The following is a 17,299-nucleotide window of genomic DNA, read 5'->3' as shown; positions in this document are numbered from 1 at the left end:
CTGAGTTTGATCCCTGGTACCAAAGAAAAGAACAAACAAACATGTTTTAGACTACCACTCACTAGCATGAGAAATTGCTTAAGACATATAGTTAGGGAAAACAAAACAGATTCTAAGATACACAATATAATCTCATTTTGAGATAAAAATACATATTTGCATAAACACTGCTAGAAGATAATATGACAACATGGTGATGTTTTGTTTTCTGTTTGTACTTTTGAAATTTCTTTCCCAAAAGATAAAAGCTATATTTAAAAATCAGAATAATATTATTTAATTAAAATTAGTGGGTAAAACAATATCAATAACTTGTGAGTAAGCGTTGATTTGTGGTCAGATAAATAAGAATTTGAATGCAAGTACTCCTACACATTTCATGTATTTGGCCTTAGTTTCTCATCTGTAACATAGGGAAAATAATAGCACTGACCTCAGAAGTTATAATCCACTAGTCATTGTGTCAGGCATCTAATAAGTTTTCAAAAATTTTAGCTGCTATTGTTTATCAGATTGGCCTCCTTGTGTCTATATAATTGAAACTATTTGGTATGCTAAATATTTGATCTTCATTCTTCAATTCCCTGGTCACAGTTTTCAGTTAATTTAAATGCAATGTTTTGAAAATGTGTCAGTTTTATGATAATAAATCCTAGGATAGCATTTAGCACAAGTGCAAACAAAGGCTTCCCCTTCCACTGTGGGTATATCACAGTCATCACGGCATCAACAGCAACAGGCTTCTTGATTAGATCAATGAATTCAGGCAGACAAGATGTTTAGTTTGCATTTTTCAATCATTATGCTCCCTTGTGACTTCCTGTTGTTAAGTTCTTGCTATTACTCTTATGCTTTATGTCATCTAGACCACTGGATTGTGTAAATGAATTGACAATTATTCTGTATGTAGGAGGGTAATTTATTCAATACCAAGTCACTACTAAATTCATCTCTAAAATGAAAAATTATGTACTAAGAAGAGTGAGAGAGAACATTATAGCTCTGCATAATTTTTAAAAATATTTTCTAAGACTTAGATGTAGCACACCAAGTCACTACTAAAGTCATGATCTCTAAGTTAAAAAAGTAAGGTACTAAAAAGTGACAGAGAACATCATGGCTCCACATAATTTTTCAACATATTTTCCAAGACATATCAAAATTTCAAAAGTTAAGGATTAGAGATTGCAAAGGTTGAACAGTTTTTCATGTTTATAAGCCATTTGAATTTCTTCTTTAATTTTTATTCATATCAGTTGTACATTTTTATTTTCTCCCTCTACTCCTCTCTCTTGCCTACTTCTTATACCACTCCCTCTTTCTGCTTGCACAAAAAGCAGAATAGATTATTAAGAGAGACAGAGAGAGAGAGAAAGAAAGAGAGAGAAAAAGAAAGAGAGAGAGAAAGAAAGAGAGAGAGAGAGGTAATTCACACAACTCAGCAGTGCAATAAATGCACTTGAGCATCACAAAGGTCTAAAATCAAGAACTGGAGAAAAAGACAGATTCAAAATGTCACCAAGGAAAATCCATAGAGAGGAGTACAACCTCTTTCTAGTCTTCCTCACATAAGGGATTGCCAGAGGGAGAAAACCTCCCAGTGTAATTTAGGATCAGCTGATATACAGGTCCTAAATACTTAAATCTGGAGGACAGATTTATAGCAAGTTCTGCTAGCAGGACCCCACGGGGACCAGTTAGCCAGCCTGCTCCAACAAGTCCTTGTGAACGCTTGGAGGACTCCTTCCTTGGATGCACTATTTCAGCTCTCATGGTAGTGATTGCTCCTAGCAGCTATTACTTTTATATTCTTTAGAGTTTTCTTTACTTTGTAAGGGCTGATTGTTCATAATTCCAAATTTAGTCATATAGCTAATAGTATTTTATCTTAAATATGTGCTCAAATCATTGGATGGTTTCTGACCTTGGTTGGAATCTGACTAAGCTATCCCATTCTCAATTCTAATTGAAGCCATCCTAAAGTCATATTTATTACACTTTTTAAACATCATATTAATCTATTTGTCTTTTGGTCTGTAATACTTTTAAGTGTGCTAATACTTTGCATAGGTAACTATTACCCGTTTGGGCCTTTTGACTAGATCAGTTTTCTCACTGATGCCATTAAAACTGTAAGTGGTATATTTCTGTCTTGTGAGTGGCTTTGCTGTGCTCTGTCAAATTTTTAGCAGTTTCAAAACCACTCCTGGTCAAAAACTTGAATTAGATAAGCTCTCCTTTTTAAAAAACTTACTGTCTTTTAATTTATTTACAATACAATATGAACATTGGAATAAAAGAGGTCATTTTATTTTCATATATATATTTATGTATATGCTACTGTCCTACTACAGTAGTTTCTTTACACAGATTTAAAATGCTGCCTTCAGGTTTTATTTCTTATACATATTAGTTTATGCTTTAGAGCTATTTTTCTATTTCATTAATCTTCCATGATTTCCACAGTGTTTAATTATTTTAGCACTACCTACATTTCAAAATATCTGAGAAGTTTGGCTTCCCATAATAACTTTTCTTTTTCCAAATTTAATACTTAGGCTTATGCACTTATGCTCCCGAATAAGCATATAAATGGTTTCGTGAAAGTCTTTAAACGTCTTCTTTGGATTGTGAACAAATTGCACGATCCTATTAATCATTACAAAAAGCATTAACTATTTGTCAGGGCCACTCTCCTCAAGCAGAAATGTCATGTAGTTATTTATTCAAATCTTCCTGTATGCAAGTCAGTGAAGATTCATTATTTTCCTCATAAACCTTTTATATTTCTTGCTAAGTTTATTTCTAGGTATTCTCTGTTGAGAGAGAATAAGATTATTTGTTTCACTATATTTTCTAATTATTTATGGTTAGCTTAAAAGAAAGTTGTATATTTTCACATATTTATTGTAGATTTCACAAATATATTTATTAAATTATTACAAATAATTTTCAGAAAATTTTCTTAAGTGATCAAACCTATTTCAATGTATGAAGTTTTGAAAAATATAAATTTTCCATGATATCATCATCTCCTCATAGAAAGCATAACCTTTGTAATTGTCTGAGAGTTTTAATTTTCTTGTCTCAATGATGTCTTCTCAGAGATAAGTACTAGATGGCAGCTTGGAAGGAGATCTCCCTGGACACTACTACAGTTTTGTATAGTTTTATCTTTCCTTCTTCCTTGGTGTCACAGGGCCAGTCCCAGATTACATTTGTTCAGTGATACAAAGGCATTGTTAATTCAATTTGGTGTAGCTAGCATTGTCATATTTTTTATGCATCAAACTTCATCTTATCCATGGTAAAAAAGAAAACAAACCTGTCTCAGTCCTTATCTGAAAGGAACTTATTGCCCAAGAATAGTAAGGACAACTAAATAATTTCAAAATAATGTGGTGCTTGCTTTGAAAATGAAATACCCAAGGTGTGGTGTTATCTGAGCTCAAAGTAAAGTTAAACCAGGCTAAAGGATGGAATAGTTGGAGGTCAGTGAAAAATTTTCCAAGTGAAACTATATCTCAAGTGCCTTAAAAAAATTAGTTAAGTTAACTGCGTCTCGGGTAAGATGCAGTGGAGATTTGTTGGGACAGAAGATACAAAATGCACAGCTTTATAAATTTGTGTATTTGGGGACTGAAGTGTATAAACATTTCCAATTCACTGAAGGTCAAGACAAGAAGAATAATGGACATGAGGTTAGAAGAGGTTGTAGAGACCAGATCTTAAAGGCTTTTATATTAGGCTAAAGAATTTGGACCTAGTTCCTAATTTTGTGGGTGATGTGAGGCCTATATGTGAGTTGAGAAATACATTCAAGTTTGATTTTTACAGGTAGAGCAGTACAGTAGTGTTGTAAAGAATGTTTCCATGGATGTTAGGTGGACTAGATGAAAGAAATCAAGAAGTTACTGCCTTGAGTAGAGGTTATTGGATGTTGAAGTGGATTGTTACAGCGAAGTTGTGGATAAAGGGTAGATTTCAGAAGCTGTCAGGATCTGTTAACTAATTGGGTACTGTGATGACACACATAGTATCAATTTAGCTAAGCTAGAGCTATATTTCTCAGAATTCCATATACTTAATAATTTCAGGTTACATGGGCAATGTGAAACATTGTGTGTGAAATAGGGAAGGAAGAAGTGAATGTTTATAGTGAATGTTTAAATTAAAAACTGTTTTGCAGCAAATAACATATTGCCATCATTCCCCCTCAAAACATTCCCATTTGCTTTGAACAGTTATCCCTCTAGCCTTGCCACTTTTTGAAGCAGTTCTAGAAGTTCTCTTTTGTTAATGTCTTTACAAGATGAGATAAAAAAATACAGCGAATACTGATGCTGAGGGCTGTACCATAGGAAGATAGGCTTGTAGGAACATTATGGTGTGACCCCGTTCACTTTATTCACTGGATCTGGTGGAGTGTGACTTCTGGCTCTTTTCCCAAAGTCAAAATGACCACAAAGGCAAATATTTTAATCCATTCAGGACATCTAAGCAGCCACAGCAGCAGAACTAAAAATACTTCCAAAAGAGCATTTCCGGAACTGCCTAAGAGAAGGACAAGAATGATGAGATAAGTGTGTTTGAAGCAAGAGGAGTGTAAGAGGGATTAGTGGCAATGTGTGTTTTACTGTAATTTAAAACACTTAATTATTCATCATGTGCTTTAATCACCTCTCTCTCTTTCTCCCTCTCTCTCTTAAATTGCAGTGAATGTCTCTGGGAACTCTAGGAACCTTTGCACTTCACATACATTGTTGTTGGCTCACTTAGCTGACTCAGGTACTAGCTTGGGTCATAGTCGTTCCACTTCCTGCTGGTTTTTCTTCAGCTTATCCTGAGCCAGATCCAGCAACAGATGATGGAATGGCCATAGATAAACTGTTTACCTAGCCTCAATGACTCGTTCAGGTCAAATCTAAATATAGATCTATATTTATTTATTTTTGGTATTTTTTATTTTAAAGAGAATAATAAAAAAGAACAATAGCAAAGTACCAACAACATAGACAAAAAAAAAAAAAGCAAAAGCAGTAAAAATGATACAGGGTTTCAGAACAAAATGATAGGGATGAACAGTGGTTGCTATATTACATATTGTTATCTTCAGTGAAGTTGCTCAGATCAGCAGATGTAAGAATGCAAGACTGGTCAAACCATTAAAGAGAATAGAAAATAAAAACAAAATAAAACATTAGAAATGATACAGAGTTTCATCAGACAAAATGGTAGGAATTCACCAATGGTTGTTATATTGCATATCATTGTCTTCAAATTAGTTGTTGGTTCTACTTTTCTTATTAAATTGTGATTGATAACAGATGTAGATAACAATGGGATGGAATGGGATGGAATGCAATGGGAAAAATGTGTGCTACTTGTTTGGAATCCTTCAGTGGATATTGACAGGATGTCTTGTAATACATGAGAAGAATACATCTAAAGTTAGTGTCTTAGTTACTTTTCTCAAAGCTAAGACAAAATACCCATTAGCGACAAGTTAAAGGAGCAAAGGTTTATTTCTGCTCATAGTTTGTAGAGGTTTCAGTCCACCTGTGGCTCGCAGCAAGGCAGGGTTTTATGACACAGGGGTCACAGTGGAGAAACAGTTCATGGTGTGGTAGGAAGAAGCCAGCAAGCAGAAACAGCAGCAGCCTGCCTTTTCTTATTATCCCAGATAGACTAAAAATCTTTCTGGGTGGTTCCACGCACACTCAGGGCAGGGCTTCTGTTTTCAGTAAATCCACTCAGCCACACCTGGAGCTATGCTAATTCCAATCAGTGGACTAATTTAGTACCACATACCCATAATTCCAGTATCATACACCTTAGATCAGTGATGGCGGACCTTTTAAAGACTGAGTGCTCAAACTGCAATATAAAACCCACTTATTTACAGCAAAGTGCTAACTCTACAATTAAACCTTCATATCCAATGCTCAGCTTCTGGGATGACTTGGATTATATACTAACAGAGAGAGCTCTGTGTGCCCACTGCAGCACACATGCTGTGGGTTTGCCACCACTCCTCTAGATCCATCCAGCTCCAAAATTCCCCACCTATGAGCTGATGAGGCTTTGGTGAGAAATCTAGATACTAGTGGTAGCACTTAGTATGTAAAAAAAAGTAAGCTTTAAAATTCTAGGTTTGATTTGCTTGAAATGTATATGGGGAGATGTCCAGTTGGAAGGATTGACTGTTTATTACCTCAAACCCAGAAGAGGAATCAAAGGCAATGACAAATATACTGAAGTTGTATATGAAATAGGTAAATCCATGATAACTGATGAGGTCACTGGGAAAAAGGGAGGGGTAATAAAGCAGCAGACACAATACAACATCCTGGGGAAACTATCAGTGTTTAAAATCAGATAGGAAAGACATAGACCAGTGAGAAGACTGAGGATTATAAAAATATGAGATGAATGGGAGAAAAAAAGAATATAATGGAAACCAATGTGTTTCACCATACTATTGTGTCGGGAAGTTCATCAGGTTTGTTAATGTAGAGATTACCTGCAGGTCACCTATGGTTAAGTAGTTTCTGTGCAGCACAGGATCACAATGAACTGAACTTAAGAGAATGAGAATGAAAATGAAATGATGGTTGAGATGGAGCTGAAACAGACTAGGATGTGGACAAGGGAACCCTTCGTATATTCTAAGCAGAATGATCTAGTGGGGACAGACAACAAAGCTGTAGGGAAAATGTCAGTAGAGCAAGCTGGGTTAACTTGGGTTAATGGCGGGAATTAAGGACAACAACCTAAGGAAAGAGTCGAAAGAGAAAGAATGATACTTATAAGACTAGAAGGGAAAAATATAATGATATTTGCAATTATAGATGGATTTGCAGGTAGGGAGGGGTGCTCTGTTTTTAAAAACTGTGCAAAACTATCTCCTGAAGGTGAATAGGAAAGGGGCATGGTGGAATAAGAAAAAGCTCACATTGGGAATAGTCACTAGAGGGTATGTGGAGATACACTGGATGCCATGAGGAGTTTGGTCCTTGACAAATCTTTTAAGGAACCTGTGTTGGGAAAAGTTTTTGGCCTGGGTTGCTGTGCGTTACAAAGGCATCAACTCCAAAGGGCATGTGAAAGCAGTGTTAAGACAAGTGGACACAAAGGCAGCCTAAATGATGCCCACTTCAATGGGGGCATCAGGGAAGGGAGAAACAATTCTATTTGCAGAAATAATTTTAAAAAGTGACAGTCAGGAAATGGAAAAATGTTTTAAGGAAGATGGCAGAATAAGAGATCTTTTTACAAATAGCCTATGAGAGGCAAAGCAAACTGTATCATGATATATGTCATCCTCAGAATTTTCTTCTATTTGCTCACATGTATTCCCTTGCAGTTATGTAGAACACAGACACAGCTATTCATTAGCTCATATAAATATTCCTGAGTGTGAAGAATGTTCCAGGACTTGATGCGTTTTAGGAGATATAGCAGTGACATATAAGTTCATTCTCCATTGGAGGATGTAGGATAGTGTATAATATAGAAAGAAAGCAGAACAAAGCAATGGTATAAGAATAATAAGTGAATTAAACACAGAATGTATGTGTGAAGTACAGAGAAGCTGAAAGTTCGTGCTTACCTTAGTTGCACAAACCTTGATCAGTCACATAGCATAGCAGTAAAAATAAAGAATGTAAGTCATGACAGGAGAGGAAAAAATTCAAAACTGTAACTCTTAGAACAATTTTCATCAAGTCTACATTCCATGAGTACACATGTAACCACCGGCGCACTCTTAGAATGTGTATTTCATGTATCTATCTGACTACAGGTGCACTTCTGTGGTCAATGGCAGATAGATGTCAACAACAAAATTATCACCTTTCATGGATGGTGGCCAGGTTTCTTTGACCATCATTTTTGTCCTAGAATTTAAATATACACTCAGTTCAAATGCATTTATAATACATAATTGCTTTCTCTTGTAAGAAGCATTGATTTAAATGCTACCATTGCTGCACTGTATTCCAACCTCTTAAGAGCTAGTCAGTTAAATGGATTCTCAATTAGGATTCCCTCTGGGATCAACCACCACAGTCTAGTTAATTACTAAATAACTTAACATCCATCTAACTCAGAACTCATATATTAGATTTTCCAAGTTGTTATCAGTTGTTTAATGGTCTACTGTAATTAGAGATAGACCCTAGGAGAGACCAGAAGCGTTTTGTAACTGCATGACTTCATTCATGGCATGCTACTTCAAACTGTATCTATACTCTAATCATCTTCCAAGATTTATCTTGGAGATCACATCCCTTAAAATACCTTACCAAAGCCTCCCTCCACATGGGACTAAATGCTTTACTTATTTTTATGCTCTCATATTTCATAGCAATAATGTACCACCTAGTTTTTTAGGACTAGGTTTTTTTATCTCCTGGGAAAATCTCCTTAATTCCTCATAGGTTTTGTGGATATTTTTGTATTCTTGTGTTCCGTTTTGTTAAGATGATGCACAGTATACTTGCAGTGAAATCTTAGATAGATACCTTTATTTGTGGAAGAAACGCTTTACCATTTATTCAACAAATATTTATTCATAACTTACCACATGTCACCAGTCTCAAAGGTCTTCAACAGTGAGTAAGTAGGCATGGTCCCTGCCCTCTCTGCATCCATAGCATATGGAAACCAAAAGCCATATTCCTGTGCATAGTGCAGGTCTAATGATTACAATAAAACCCAGCACCATGGCCTGTTAAACCTCACCTACATAGCTACTGAAGCCCACATAATATTAAAGGTCATTTAAAGTGAAGTGACAATCAATACTGTACTAGTTGTAGTGGTGAAAATGTGTTATTTGCTCCAGAGGAAATATAGTCAAAGAAATTGAGCATATATTGGAAAATTCTACAGATCATGAATCCAAAATTTCCCATTTAAACATTTTTTAACTAAGACTTGGGGAGGGATTATAAATTTATAGTCCAGACAGTGTTGGAACCAAAGTATATTCTAGTTGTCCTCAGTGTTCCTTATTTTGAGGACATTGTTTATGTGTCATTTTTGGCAGCTTGTTTTTAGTAAGTATACCTGACTTTGAAAAAAAACATTGTTTTTCTTGCATAGTATGGAAACATGAACATCATATTGAAAAACATCTAATCAACAAATATTAGCCAGGATTCAAAAACATACAAGACTTATATGTATGCATATACAGGATAGCTAACATAGATGTACTACTGACTTCTATCATTTTACTGAAAGGAACAGTTAATGATTATTTATTTGATCAATCTTGCATGTTTATATTTGTTTTCCTGAGAAACCACTTTGAAGATATCAATACATAACACAACAATCACTGTTAATTTCCTACCACTTTGTCTGTAACTCTGTATTGTTTGTATTGTTCTTATGCTCTTTTGTAAAGGGATGTCTGTGAATATGTTTTCCTTCTTTTATTTTTAATCTTTTTTAGAGCATGCTATTTCTAGCTCTACTGTTGGTATCCTTTTTTTAAAAGAGAAAATCTATGAGACTATGTAGATATGGTCTTAAAAGTTTTTAAAACCCAGTGAAGAAGGAGAAATTGTAGCAATACAAACCCTTAAAGACATCAGGAACTTGGAGGAGGATATCATTTCCCAGACACTCTACTTCTGTAGAATGCAGCTGACAGCTTTGGACCTCTATCAGCAGGAGAGGGCTCTCCTTTCTGAAGCAAATCTGGCAAATGGAGTAGATATTTGGATACCAAGCACAGTAACCAAAGAAAATGACTTCTTTTATAGTTTGTGTCATCTATATATTGTACAAAACTCATTGAAAAAACTGGGAGAAAGACATTCAAATAGAGTTTGCACAAAAAGATATTTACTTCCTTTCTCCCAGATCTGCCAAGGGATGTATTTTTTTTTTTTCATAACTTAACTGGTATTGAACTGCAGCCATTGTTATTTCTGACACTTTTGGGACAAGAGAGGAGAAGCAAGTGAGAGGCAAGAATCTCACTATTAAAAGATGTCAGTGTTCTCTTCAAACATGGCTAAATAGAGGAGGAGCCACGTTGGAGCTACTCAGAGAAAATCAACTAAAAACACAGGTAATAGGAGGAGAGGGAGGGATATACATCCCACTGCCCAAACCAATCTGAAATAAGAGGCTTGTAGATCACATCAGTAGATGTAGGACTTTACAAAACATCGATCCAGCCCACAGGGTTGCTGGTGGCATGCCATCTGTGTGCCAAGTAAGATTCCGCATACTGTGAAGTCCATAAGAAATGGATGGATTGAAAAGTGTGATTAACTGAAGCCAAGTTGGACAGATTTGGGCTAAAATCCCCCTGCCTTTTGTGCTTTCCTCTACACAGAGGATGAAGCAGCTTGGCAGTAAATTTCATCAGCATTGCTCCCCGCCTCAAGGGGGCAGCAGCTTTTCTTTTTTGTCATGTGCCCTAACTAACTGGAACCCCTAATAACAACAAGGATAGGCACCACAGTGGAGGGGATCCATGACCCTTCCTTGTGACCAGTGAGAAGGATGCAGATGTTTGGGATTTAAATAGCCAAGACACCCCCCCCCCCATGGGAGCGGGGATTGGAATGGATCGATCCGCCCAGGATTGAAGGGGACCTTGGGCTGCCACTGAACTGTGGCTGAAGCAGTGAGTCACTAAGGCTGGAGACCACAGCATGCAGCAGGGCACAACTGTGTTAGCAGCCATGAAGACAGTGAATGGGACAGCATGACCCCTCCTACCCTGCTCCCCGTGAAGGTGGCTCTCTCCTTCCAGCAAAGAGATTGAAGTGAGGTTGGCTGTCTCTGCAGTGTGGCAGGAGCAGAGAAAGCCCGCAGCACCCCACCACACCCTACCTGGCAGCAAGCGGTGTGAGGGGACAGAGACGTGCTAGTGGAAGTGGAACAGAGAAGGCTGGTCTGACCCAGGACAGCCAACTGTACACACAGGGAGCAGCCTGGGACTGCTGAGGGCACCACATCAACAGGTGTGAGGCACAGAGACAAACAGGCTTTTCCTTTAGGTTGTTTAGGTCTTTACCTTTATTCTTGTGCTCATCTATTCATCTTCTTTCTCTCTTTCCTCCACTATCTTTCTTAATTTTATGATATTCATATGAGAGTGAACATTCTAATCATTCTGGTACAGTTCCATAGTCTTTTGCCTTCTTCTTCATTCTCTTTCCTGCCCCTTCTCCAGTTTCCCAAAGCCTCGGGAAAGCTTTTTCCTCCAGCCTTGCTTCTACTATGTTTCTCTTCATTTAGCTTTCTGTTTTGTCCCCCACTCCTCTTAAATTTTCCCATCGCAGGATAATATCACTCTACTAAGGGGAAACTCTTTGTATACAAGTTCCTGAATAATGTTGGATTTTGTTATATAACCGTAAATGGCCTTGCTGTATGGTTCAAGGTGCCAAATTAATAGTTACAACATTTTGTCAGGTTTTAGACTGGGGTTGGTTATTGCAAATTGTAGTACTTTACCAGACTGTCATACTTGTAATCAGTTATTCTCCCTTGTGTGACAACACTGTGATTGTCTGGGTTCATAACCATCACTATACTCCAGTACCGAAGGACTGGGTGCTGAGCCAAATAGACAGAAGCAAAATGCAGCCTCAGACCTCCAGCCCACCCAAGACAAACCCAGGGGACAAAGAGATAGAGACCGTTAGAAGCCACCCACCTGAATTCTCTGGAATGATATCAGCAGAAGTTAAAAAGCAAATGTATGAGGTTATAGAGGAAATCAGAGAAGAAATAAACTCCCAGCTTAAAAAAGAGATGATGACCATAATGATGGACTTGCTCAGCAAACCTAAAGTAGATATAGATTAAAAACCAGAGAAATATAGGAAAATGACAGAACCATGAATACACAACATAGGAAAGAAATGGCATCCATGAAACAGATTCAAAGCAGATATATTTAGGAAATTTAAATGTTCCATTTAAAGTTTACAAAATTGACCAAATTACAGAGAGAATAGGATATCAGACTTAGAAGACAGGATTGCTGCTAGCAAACATGAAAAGAAAAATCCTTTAAAAATAGCAAAGTACTGTGCAAAAACAATCCAACAGCTGCAAGATGATGCAAAGAACAATATAAGATTGATCAGAGTCAATCAAAAAACGGGAGTCAGCACAAACAACATAGAAAACCAGTTCAGAGAAGTAATAGCAGAAAATCACCCAAGCATGGAAACAATTAGACATACAAATAACTGAGGCATATAGAACTCAAATTATTCATGACCAAAATAAATCTATACCAAGGCATATAATAATAAAGATTCCAGGAATTCAGCACAAAGACAGGATACTAAAAGCTGTAAGAGAAAAGAAACAAATCATCTATAAAGGAAAGCCCCCTAGAATTATAGCAGACTTCTTAACACAAACCCTTAAGTCAAGGAGAGCTTGGAATAAGTATTTTAAGTCCTGAAAGAAAACAACTTCGACCCAGATTGATGTACCCTGAACAACTATCTTTCAAAGTCACTGGAGAAATAAGATATCTCCATGACAAAGAACAACTGAAGAAATTTGTGACCACAGAACCTGCCCTCCAAAATGCCCTGAAGAATATTTTGGAGATAAAGAAAACTATTATTTCCAAAGCACCAATGGAAAGAATCCACCAGGCAACACAAACAATTAAACAGAAGACAAATACAGAAAACCAGCAACAGGAAAATAAAATGGCCAGGGTAAATCAATACCTATCAATGTAAATGGTCTCAATTCATCAATTGAAAGAAACAGACTGGCAGAATGGATCAAGAAACAAGATCCATTTAACACAAGAAGAACTGCATAAAATGAAGGTCAAAGGATGGAAAACAATACTTTGTACAACAGGACCCCAGAAAAAGCAGGTGCATCTTTTCTATTTGAAGATAAAGTGAACTTCAAGCCAAGGCTGATCAAAAGAGATGGAGAAGGTCACTACATATTTGTTAAGGGAAAACTCAAAGATAAAGGGATAACAGTCATAAATATATATATACCAAATACAGGTGTATTCAACTATATAAAACATTATATGTTAATGGACATGAAAAATCAATAAGAATTAACACAATTGAAATGGGGGAGCTTGATACCCCTCTGACACAATAGATAGATCAACCAGACCAAAAAGACAACAAAGAAATATCAGAATTGAACCAAACCTGTGAACAAATGGACTTAATAGATGTCCACAGAGTGTTCCATTCCACAATATTCTAATACACATTCTTCTCAGCTGCGCATAGGACATTCTTTAAAAGATGTCAATATTATCAGTACTTCTACAGAATACTAGGTTGAAGCAGTCTTTATTTCTTGGCCAAGTGGATAAATGTTCACTCAAGTAAAAGTGTTAACTCTCAGTAGGGAATCTCCTCCCCTCCTCCTTTCTGGGCACAGATAGGATTTGACTATTTATATTGTGATAGAGGTGGTGATGCCTGTTCTCTGTGAGTTTCTAAGTGATTTGGTTCACCCTTTATATCCTTGGCATTAGCCTCTTTTACTACTATATTTGGAGATAATAAAACTGGTAACTCCTTATATGTCAGTCTGTGTCAGTACTTGGGTCTGGTATTGCTTTAGCTTATTATTTGATCACTTTAGCCACAGAACTTTTCAGATACACCTGGCTCTTAGCGCTGCTGCACCACTCAAGTGTCCTCTGGATTTCCCTTTTGGATACTCCACACTCCTACTACAATCTGTGTATAAGCAGCTGAAAATACTATCTCAACCAGCAGTCTAGACATCTCCCTCTATGGTCAGCCTCATTACTATCCTCTTACAGTGCATCAAATGCCACACAAAAAGCAGAGATTTTCTGAATGGCTGAAAGACCTATCCCCAGTCTGTTCCCCAGGGCAGTTCAACACATCCTCAGCCACCTTGTGACCCATCTCATTCCATGTTAACATTTTTAAATATTGTTTTGCTTTCTTTTTATCTAATAGATGAGGTTTTAAAATGCTACATCATAATAAATATAACCACTATGTAGTTGATTCTCAATTTTTAAGCTTTCTCCTTATAATTTATGTATCTTCATTTTTGAATTGACATTTGTTTTTCTTGTGAAAGACACCACATATATTATTTCATGTCAAATAATTATATTTTAAATAGGATATTTTCTAAAATTACAGTGAAATTTGAATCTCTTCTTTTCAAAGGGACAGTATAGGGAAAAAAGAGTAAAGGTCAAAAAGTATTCAGAAAGTAAAAATAATTAGTTTCAGTAGTATAGAATGAGGAAATTTGATATTAGTATACCATAATAGTTTAGATTGATGGGATTTTACCTATACTATCCATGAGTAAGTACCTCACCAAACCATATGTGATATTATTTCCTTGTTACCCAGATTATGATTTTTTTTATTAGGTTACATATGTATGAGACATTCGGGTCTCAGAATAAAAGATAAATGAAATGAGTGTGGCTATTTATGGAATGTAATCAAGAACTTGCTGAATCTGAAAGATAAACAGTACCTCATAGTGTTTAGAACAGACACATATTTCATGTACCAACAATCACCTCTCATAAATTAGTTTAGGTGTGAAGCTTAGCTGGAATGTTAAATCATAAAGCTAACCAGGATTTTAAACCCCACTATTGATCACCAAATTAACACCTGATTCAATTTCTCCAAAAAGTTGTAATTTATTTTGTTGCATTTAATTGCCCTCTTTTATCCATTATTAATCATGTCTAGTAAACCCGCCTTCACAAATGAAGAAGGCTGCACCTTAATTCTATGAAGAAAGAGTAGAAAGGCCACTCATTATTTGTGTTTTCACACTAAAGCAAAGAATTTTATCATATATATCAGGATCTAGAAACACTAAAAATAAAGGCAAGCAAAAGCTTTTTCATTATGGAGTACACACAGATTTTCACTTCTGTCATCTTGAAGTGTCTGCAAAGTGTACACATTATCTTGAGAAAGGGTACAATATCATCTGTGGGTTGAGACACAAGGAAAGCAGATGTCAAGAGATATATCCTAGAACTGATACATCACCAGCTCAAGCTTTTGGATACGACCAAGGTGCAGGCTGTTTTGATAAATGGCATATGAAAGATGTGAATTGAATACAGCTATGGACACTTGCTTCTTCAAGACAGATTAAATGTGGCCTTAGAGAATAAGTGTTGTATTGCTGTAGTTAAAAAGCAGATGCTCTAATGAGGAATTACATAACAAACAAAGATAGCAGTTGGGGAAGATGGTAGACTCAGCTGATATAAACAAACTTGCACCTAGCACCTAATAGGGTAGATAAAAAATAAAATTAAAAAAGACAAATAACTGGGCTCAAAAGAAAAAAAAAAAAAAAAAAGAGTCACAGGTTAACAGAAAAGAAGAGGAACTGAAAATCAGAGTGGTAAGTTCATGGACTGAAGTAGTGAGTTCCCAGGCTCTGTAGACCTGGTTATTTACACCTACAGAGGACCAGAAGAGCTTTTGGGTCCTGGAAGGGAAGGAGTTGAAATCTCACGCTAAGAAGATGGATGTGCATGTTAATGTGGGACTTTAGACAACGGTCCATTAATTTGAATGGATGCCATCCACATCAATTGGCTTTTGTACAAATAGAAGAATTCAAGGAGGAACTGACACGGAATCGCACCCTTGAAACATTAAATAGAACTTTATGAAAACTCAGGAAAGGAGACATTCCCAGTTGAGGAAAATCCTACCCATAAGAAAAACACGTAAATCAGTTGCCAAAAGGAAAACTCTGAACCTTGAAGGATTTTCAACTGATGGCTCTGGCATTCTGAGGCACTATAATTTAGGGCTGAATATGTAGGTCTCTAATGGTGTATAAAAACAGTGACAGTTCTGGTACATGCTCCACTCGAGTATTTTGTATAACACTTCCTTTTATTTCAAACAGAACACTTCCACTAATGATTAATCTTTGTCTTTATATACCCACATTTCTTTCATTCATGTTCACTATATGCCACATGACAGTTAATAGAACATTTGATCCTCATGCAAGCCCTATTGGCTACAGCATATGTTCATCCTCTTTCACAGATAAGTAAACTGTAGCTCAACAGAAAATGGCTTGTGATTTTCAGCTCTCTACAGATTTCTAGGGATCTTACAGTTTTAGGAACAATTATGCCTTCCTGATATCTTTTATTGATGTCTCATTGAGTCTGAAAGAGTTATCTCTCTAAGTGACAAAACTCCCATAAACAGTTCAACCTTACAAGAAGGTAAAATAAGCGTCTATTTAGAGCTTCCCCAGAGCTTTAGGCTGCCGTCGCCACATTCTACTGATGAAGGGAATATATGAGAACAGGGAACAACATTAATTAACATTTCGCCCAGTGGAGACACTTATTGGCAGTCTACAGAGACAGTCACATCGTAATAATAATTCAAAGTTACTGTCCTTATCCCAACTGCATGTTCAGTATCTCTTTGCAATAATACATCCAAAAATGTTTCCCAACTCTTGCAATAATACATCCAAAAATGTTTCCCAGTACTCATAAAATGTAACCAATTTTTCCATCAATAAACTATCGATTACTGTTAAAAACTGGCATCCACCATATTAACACAAACTTGTTCAATTTTGCATTTAGATTGATGGGATTTTACCTATACTACCCATGAGTAAGTACCTCTTTTTATTTTATTTTATTTTAAAAATAAAAGGAGGAAAACATTAACAGACAGACAACCTTTCACAAAATAGCAAAAGAACAGTACAGACAATACTGAGTTACAAACAAAGGGCTAGGAAATTAACAATGCTTGTTGTATTACATATTGATATCTTCAAAGTGTTTTCTCATGAAAACAGATAGAGACAGGCAATATTGATCAATCAAGGACTCATGAACAGCTTATTTCAGCAAAGAAATCGAAGACAGCAGATCAACTATGTTAACTATCATGTATATACATACATACAAAATGTCTCCTTCTTTCCCTTCTCTTTTCCCACATCCCAATTGCCCTTTACCCTTGAGCATTTTCCTATAATTTCAAAATGTCTATCATACCTCCTAGTTTAAGTTAATTCTTTCAGGTTTTACACTAGTGAGACAATGCAGTGCTTGCACATGCAAGTCTGATTTATTTCACTTATGAGTATGGTCTCTAGTTGTGACCATTTGCCTATAAAAGCCTCAAGTTTATCTTTCTTTATAGCTGAATAATATTCCATTATATAAAAGTACCACAATTTTCTTATCCAATCCTCAGTGGATGGACATTTGGGTTGCTTCCACAATTTAGCAATTACA

Source organism: Chinchilla lanigera, unplaced genomic scaffold (assembly GCF_000276665.1).
Source record: "Chinchilla lanigera isolate Chin_1 unplaced genomic scaffold, ChiLan1.0 scaffold00018, whole genome shotgun sequence".
In the NCBI taxonomy this organism is placed as follows: Eukaryota; Metazoa; Chordata; class Mammalia; order Rodentia; family Chinchillidae; genus Chinchilla; species Chinchilla lanigera.
This window is presented reverse-complemented; position numbering follows the sequence as displayed.